This window comes from Tachypleus tridentatus, chromosome 12 (genome assembly GCF_004210375.1).
Source record: "Tachypleus tridentatus isolate NWPU-2018 chromosome 12, ASM421037v1, whole genome shotgun sequence".
Lineage (NCBI taxonomy): Eukaryota > Metazoa > Arthropoda > Merostomata > Xiphosura > Limulidae > Tachypleus > Tachypleus tridentatus.
Window position 1 is genome coordinate 86,329,723 of NC_134836.1, and position 7,809 is coordinate 86,337,531.

The following is a 7,809-nucleotide window of genomic DNA, read 5'->3' on the forward strand; positions in this document are numbered from 1 at the left end:
CCAGCGCAGGTATTAAAATTCAATTTTTTGGTGTCATAAGCCCTTTGTCTAACTGGTGTCACTAGATGTTTCATTCGTGTTCCTACCCAAATATTTTTACTCAGAAGCTTGGTTAGAAATATCGCATGTGTAAGGACACATTGGGCTATTTGCTGTGTCCACCTTAAGGAATCAAACCCAAGATTTAGCGTTGAAATTCCATAAACTTATTGCTCTTCCACTAGGGATAGGACAACATACTATTTCTTCTATATTTTCGTTTTATTCAGAAGTTTTTTAGCGAAATTTGTGGTATTGGATTTGATCTTAATCCTGTTTACTAAAGTTCTTTAGAGAAAACTCTTTTAAAGGCGGGCCTGGTATGGCCTAGTGCGTTAAGGCGTGCGCTTCGTAATCTGAGGGTCGCGGGTTCGCGCCAAACATGCTCGCCCTCCCAGCCGTGGGGGCGTTATAATGTGACGGTCAATCCCACTATTCGTTGGTAAAAGAGTTGGCGGTGGGTGGTGATGACTAGCTGCCTTCCCTCTAGTCTTACACTGCTAAATTAGGGACGGCTAGCACAGATAGCCCTCGAGTAGCTTTGTACGAAATTCCAAAACAAACAAACTTTTAAAGGTTTTAGTTATTTCAAAGATGTACACTAATAAATGCTTGATAAGTGATTTATATTGACTGTCTTTTTTATTTGAGATAATTATTTTTGACATATTTTGTGTTCAGTTGCTCGTCTAACAAAGAAATTGAATTGAAATAGGCTTAAAAATTGACTGATATAATGCATCTACGTAATTTCTTTTATTTTCTTGCACAGCTTGTGGTATAAGCTTTATAGTTCTGTTGACTAAGGATCCTGGTCATAAAAATATAAAATTGATAATCGAAACGAGAAACTTTACGAATTTTCTACACAAAACGAGTCGAACGTGGTTCAGTGGTTAGGTGCCAGATGATAGATCTGTGGATCATCTCCCCCAGATACACACGCACACAAATCAATAGCACAATTTAAAACGGTGGGTGCATTATGAGTGTGGCAGTAAAGTATCACTATTCGATCAGACAAAAACAGCCCATGAACTGGAAGTAGTTTATACTGACTAGTTGTCATCTTCTTCCCGTTAAAAATCAGAAAAGACTAGTGTATATAACCCTTCAGTAACTTTGCGTGAATATACAAAAAAAATACAGACTGTACCATGCATGTTCTGTTCGTACGGATCGTAAATCACTCCACGTGTAAACTGCAAAAACAACATAATAAAAGCTGAATGTCTTCTATGCATCTTACATATGGCTTTCAAACTATTTATAAACTTATTTCTATCTTAACAGAAGTGAGGGTATTAAAGGATGTAGTCCCTTCTCTAAATGATAGAAGGACGTTTATTTATAATATAACTTTGTAAGACAATTCTTGTTACTATTGTAATTAAAAGCCGCATTCAAAATATTTAAACGTCTAAAGCTCGTTTTGTCAAAGAGTCCTGCATAAAGTGTTCACGAAATTTGTACCGTAAAGCTATCACTAATTTTTATCATGTTCATTAATTAGAAATACTTTTAATTTGTTGGCACTAAAAATAACTGTTAATGTTATAAACGACGTATTATAACAACTTTCCAGGCAACTTTTGAATATATAAACACGTTTCGACCCTGCCAGTCACCAACTTTCGCCACAAATTCACCAGAGACATTAACTCCATGCTATGAAATTGCTTGAACTACTGAGATACTGGACTAATTAGAAACAATGAGATTGTTAGGTGAAAATTGCATAGAACATCATTATTAACATTTCTATGTATCACTTATAAGAGACTGAAAATGTTTATTGTTTTTTATACATGGCTAAGTTTGATACTCTCTCTATATTTTGGATAAATCGTATCAGTATTTCATATTTCTCATTGTTTCACATCACTAACAAAGCTAGAAGCATTAACCACTGTTTGTTTGTTTTAAATTTCGCACAAAGCTACTCGAGGGCTATCTGTGCTAGCCGTCCCTAATTTAGCAGTGTAAGACTAGAGGGAAGGCAGTTAGTCATCACTACCCACCGCCAACTCTTGGGCTACTCTTTTACCAACGAATAGTGGGATTGACCGTCACTTTATAGCGCCACCACAGCTGAAAGGGCGAGCATGTTTGGTACGACCGGGATTCGAACCCGTGACCCTCGGATTACGAGTCGAGCGCCTTAACAAACTTGGCCATGCCGGGCCCATTAACCACTGTAAAACGTCTTTTTGTGTAATTCGTATTTGCTCTGCCAAAAAGTCACCAATTTGCGCATACCCTCACGAAGACTAATTTTGTAGGAACAAGGATTCCCAGGCTTGTGATATATAAGCATATCATGGGTTTTCTATCTCCTTGCATTAATATTGAATTTTTTCAAACTTTATGTGTCTAGTTTCTATACACCACATTATTCAAAAAGGTCGTTAAGTTTATTTTGCTCTATCTATTATTTTGTCATCCATCTACATTAGTATGTTTTGCTTTCCTGTGAGATAGTTACAATAGTACTTGTAGTATGTTAAGTAATAATAATTATTTTTCCCACTAGCAGTCACGTGCCCTCTCGAGGAAACGATCTCTCTTATGTCTCGTTGGGAATAACCAGTCATATGGATAACGCCAATCACCCTGGCAGGTCTGACGTTAATGTGATTTTTTTTCAGTTTTTAACAGGATCTCAAGACTTTGCTTAAGACCTCATCTGAATAAATTAAAATATCATCAAACCTAACTATCTAATGAAGGAAAATGTCATTATAGCAAATATAATGTTTTAACTGGGTGTGTTGAAATCGATAAATCATTATGGCTGTTCATTTGTTTTCAATCTATTTTTGTTCCCATGAACTCTCGGAAAATATGATTAATTTGCAGCAAATATATCGTTGAATCTCCCGTTATTCATCTTGTCACTCATTGAGTAAATTCCACAAGCTAATAGCATAATGTGTGTATATATGCATATATTTCTGTCTAAGAAATATTATGACCTGTTGTTTCTATGAAATATACTTATGATATATAGTTGCTTATTTCTAAATATTCTACAGTTGAGGCCAAAGAAATAACAGACATAAAAACATACTTTAAATGCTAGTCATAGTAGTTACATTGTGAAAATACATAGGTAGGTACTGCAGATTATCTAACCCAAAAATTCTTAACTTGATGATAACATAAATCTCGATTTTAGGGTTGATAACTTTTAGGCAAGTTTTAACTGAAAAATGACAAACCTTGTTTGATTTACTGGTTATCTATTATTAATAAAACAAACTTTTTCTAACGTTGTCAATCATCTGAACATTGTTGCAGTATATCTTAGATTGGTTTGAATTTCGCACAACGCTACTCGAGGACTATCTGCGTTAGCCGTCCCTAATTTAACAGTGTCAGACTAGAGGGAAGACAGCTAATCATCACCACCCACCGCCAACTCTTGGGCTACTCTTTTACCAACGAGCAGTGTGATTGACCGTGATATTATAACGTCTCTACGGATGAAAATGCGAGCATATTTGGTGTGACGGGGATTACGAGTCAAGTGCCTTAACCACCTGACCCTGCCGGGCTATATCTTAGATAAATGTGACATAATTGCTCATTCTAATTACCTGTATATTTCGTCTTAGACTATTACAGCTTTAAAAAGAAACAAAACAAAACGAGTCTGTTGATTTAGTGGTCGTATTTTGATAGTCCATCTTTGCTGCGAGTTATATTTGTTTGAATATATATATTTTATACGCATATGAAATGCTTAAATGACTCAAAAATAAAATACAGAAGACATTCATATGAAATACTGAAAACAAAATGACTGATGATCTTTAACCTGTTAAGTGTTTGTTAAATTCCATAATTAATGAAAGGTTTATGCTTTTGTTGTGTCATTGCGTTAAAATATAATAAAATCGTGGGTAATTAATATGCTGTTACGGAAAAGACCGTATATTGCATTAACGAGAATAATAAAATAACAATAACTGCTTCCAGTTTTCTGGTTCATGTAATTACGATATTGTGTGAATTATAATTATTCTCTTTCTTGCTTTTACATTTAGGAGATTGTTATATTGGTAAAACATTTAATTAATCTTTTCCTATTACAGAATAAAGAAACCACGTATCACTAGTATTATTTTCTCTTCATTTTTGTTGCAATTTCAAGCTATACGGAAAGTCCTGATTCCAGTGTTGTTTTTCACTTGCACCTTTTAATTTTATAATGTATACTGTAATGTTTTTAGAACGTTTTCTATTTAAAAATGTATACATTATTTCCTAAAAGACTGCTAAAAATTCTTACACTTTGCACATGCATTTTCTTGCTAATACTTGAGTGTTTACTTGTAACAGCTGCAATATTTGTACAAAATTTAAAACACAGACTGTTTAGAATTACCTCTAATTTTTCAAATTTAGAGAAATTCACGGAACCTAAAAAACGGACTTTTTTTCTATCTGCCGATCGTTTTACTAAGGAGAAGTCCCCTCCCAGTGGCACAGCGGCATGTCTGGAGACTCGCACTGTTAGAAACCGGGTTTTGGTACTTCTGGTGAAGCTGAACACAGATAACCCATTCTGTAGTTCCATACTTAATTCCAAACAATCAATCAGTACCAGGGTGAAACTGTATTAAATGTGTATATATTTCCTTGACACTTCCTATACTTCTGTTAAATGTGATGTCATTATTTTTAAGGAGAAATATTTTGGGTCATGATCAAGGTTTAGCATGTAGTTAGTATTAAAGATCTAGGTAGTTTAATATTATTAGGTTATTTAAAACTAATTAAACTTGGAAAGGCACTCTTAGGGCATAACCTCTACTTCACAATATTTTTGACATTTACAATAACCAACCTAAAGTACACACCATACACTTTGTAATCCTCAAGAATTAAGTCACAATATCACCTTTCTATCCCAATTTGATTTTATTACATTTAAGCCATTTTTGAAAATTCAAATTCACTGCTGTTATAATAAAAGTAGCCTCGAGTGTGACCTTGCCATTGGAGTTTGAGCAACAACTACAACTAATTCTTTGGGTACATTCAATCTTTTTACAAAATTTGATTCAAATCAGATGAAAACTTTTTTTATTTCTATGACTGGACTTCAATGTCTTTTGCACTAAATTTAGTAATGATCAAAAGAAACTGAGAATTCCACATAAGCACACAGAGAAAGGAAAACAATACTGCTACCACCAGGCAAAGTAATTAAATATGCACCATCATGTCTTGGCAGTATTCCTTTGTTACTTAATGTGATAATAAGTCTCGTCAGACAGCTATTTATATGTTTCAACATTCAATACAAAATAATTGTTTTGATGGATTTGAAGTATTATTTAAATGCAATAATTTAAAGCACATTACAATAATAATGATACATGTAGTTAAGCTAATGAAGTGTATTAAGGAAAGAAACTATTTAATCCAGTTATTTATTAACATAAGAATAATTAGTTTTGCTCCATGTTTTGACTACATTTCTTTGAACTGTTATGTGCATGCCTAGTTAAAGGTACTTAAACGTTTTTTTTTGTAAGGATGAAAATGTACTTTTTAATTTTAACAATATAAGAAATTAATTTTGTTTAAACTTTTTATTTACAGTAAAACACTTAACAAAACAGCCTTAATTTTCACAAGTTATTTGCTAGTTTTATAAAATAACCCAATAATTACAAACTGTAAAGCACATCAAATAGAGAAAAAAGAACTGAGTACTTAATACGATTACAAAAACCAACATAAAATTTAACAATTATAATAAAAATAATCTTAAACTGACAGTTAGACCATTGTAGCCTTTCCTGTTCATATAATAATCATTGAACGACAGCTACAAATGTAAAGCTTTACTAAAGTCGAGGCTGTCAGTTTTCACCTAAGACTACTTGAATATTATTGTACTAATCTTGTGTTTAATTCCATGAATATACCAATCACTACAGGACACTCAGAAACATATAATCTACTAAAGTAATGTATCTATACTCTGTAGTCAATACTAATGAGTACTTACACATTATTGTAATCACATCTTGAAGTCCTATGTAAATAACTGTGTAAGCTTAAGATACATTGATGAATGTCAAATATATTTACACAGAACTTCAAGAAATGATTACAATAATACGTGTAAGTAGTCATTATTGTAATCATTTCTTGAAGTCCTGTGTAAATATACTTGACATTCATCAATGTAGCTTAAGTTTGTGCAAAAATATAATAATAATGCCATAGCCATTTCATTTTAAAAATCAGTTTCATGACTTTGTTTTTTACTTTTTTTTACTAAATACATAGTAATTTAGACACCTAATTTCTTTGTATATGAAAGAAGATATGCATTTTGAGTGAGCTTAAGTTACAAATAGTACTTTTATTCGTCATTATTTCAGTACTTGAACATAAAGACACATCAAAATTGGAATTTTCTTTGACACAAATTTAAACACATGTGCACCCCTGCAAGAAAAAAAAAAAAAAAAGAGAGAGAGTGGTGGGTCAAATGTGCAAAATACTAAAGACAAAACCAGGAGCACAATGCAGTTTCTTCCCACATACCATTCCTCATTATTACAAGTTGAAAGTATAACTTTACTCACAAGACCTGACTAGCATTCAAAAGATAATACAATAAAGTTGACATGAAACAAAAAATATTCTATTTGGATAAAAAGGTTTTGGCAAAATGTTATTAAATGTAAATAAAAAAAAAATATTCACCTTATTAAATATAAATGCTTGAAAATGACTATAAAAGGTTGGTGAATGCCATTTGGTTAAAACTGAAACATTTTACAAGATGTAAACTGCAGTTATAACTAGCATAATCAATGCAAACTCATTTTCATCAGCAATTTTGATTGTTGCTATATAAAGTCATTTTAAAAAGTGAAAAGTTTTACAAAAACAAAAGAAAATTTTGGAAGGAGAATTGAAAGCAAGAATTTGTTTTCCAAATCAAAAAAATTACAAGTTATGTAATTTTCTAGTTCTGAAAAACCGAAAAAACTTTATACTCATAAATTTTTAACATAAATGTTTGTTAAAAAAAGAAGAGTGAACAAAGTTATGTGAAAATGAATGGCCAGTTGTTTGATAGAATAATATTCAGGTCTGTTTAGTTGAGAACCTGTATTCCTCACTACTTAATTTCTAAATAGCAAATAATTAAAACTCTATTATATAAAAAGAATTGAGCATATAATTTTAATTACATTTACCCAAATATTCACAAACAAATTTATTCAAACTTGCTCCTTGTTTTAATCATGTGTAATAATACTAATAAAATGAAAAGTGTGGATTAAAAAATATATATCTTAAAATTTGCTACCTTACCCTTTAGACCAGTACACGTTAATATTTATTGAAATGATTAAACATAAGTAACAACACAAATAGCAAATAAGTGCAAATACAGTGAGATAAAATCAGAAAAAAAAAGTAATAAGTGTTTAAAGAGGAATAATTATGTAACATTTCAGCCATATCATCCAACTGAGACAAATTGTTTTGTGAAAATGTTGATCACACATTTTATTCTTTACAGCAATGTTTACCATTTTATTGTACTTAAAGCTCTGCAAGTAAATAAAAAATGAATCCACTCATTGCCCACACCTAGAGATGAAAGAAAAAATTACACTAGTTTTTATTTCTGTACAATAACCAGTATCAACTATATTCTTGTTCTCTCTTCACTGAAGTCTTTGGAAGTTTTGGAGCTTGGTAAAACAGGAGTGGTTGTCACACAACTGT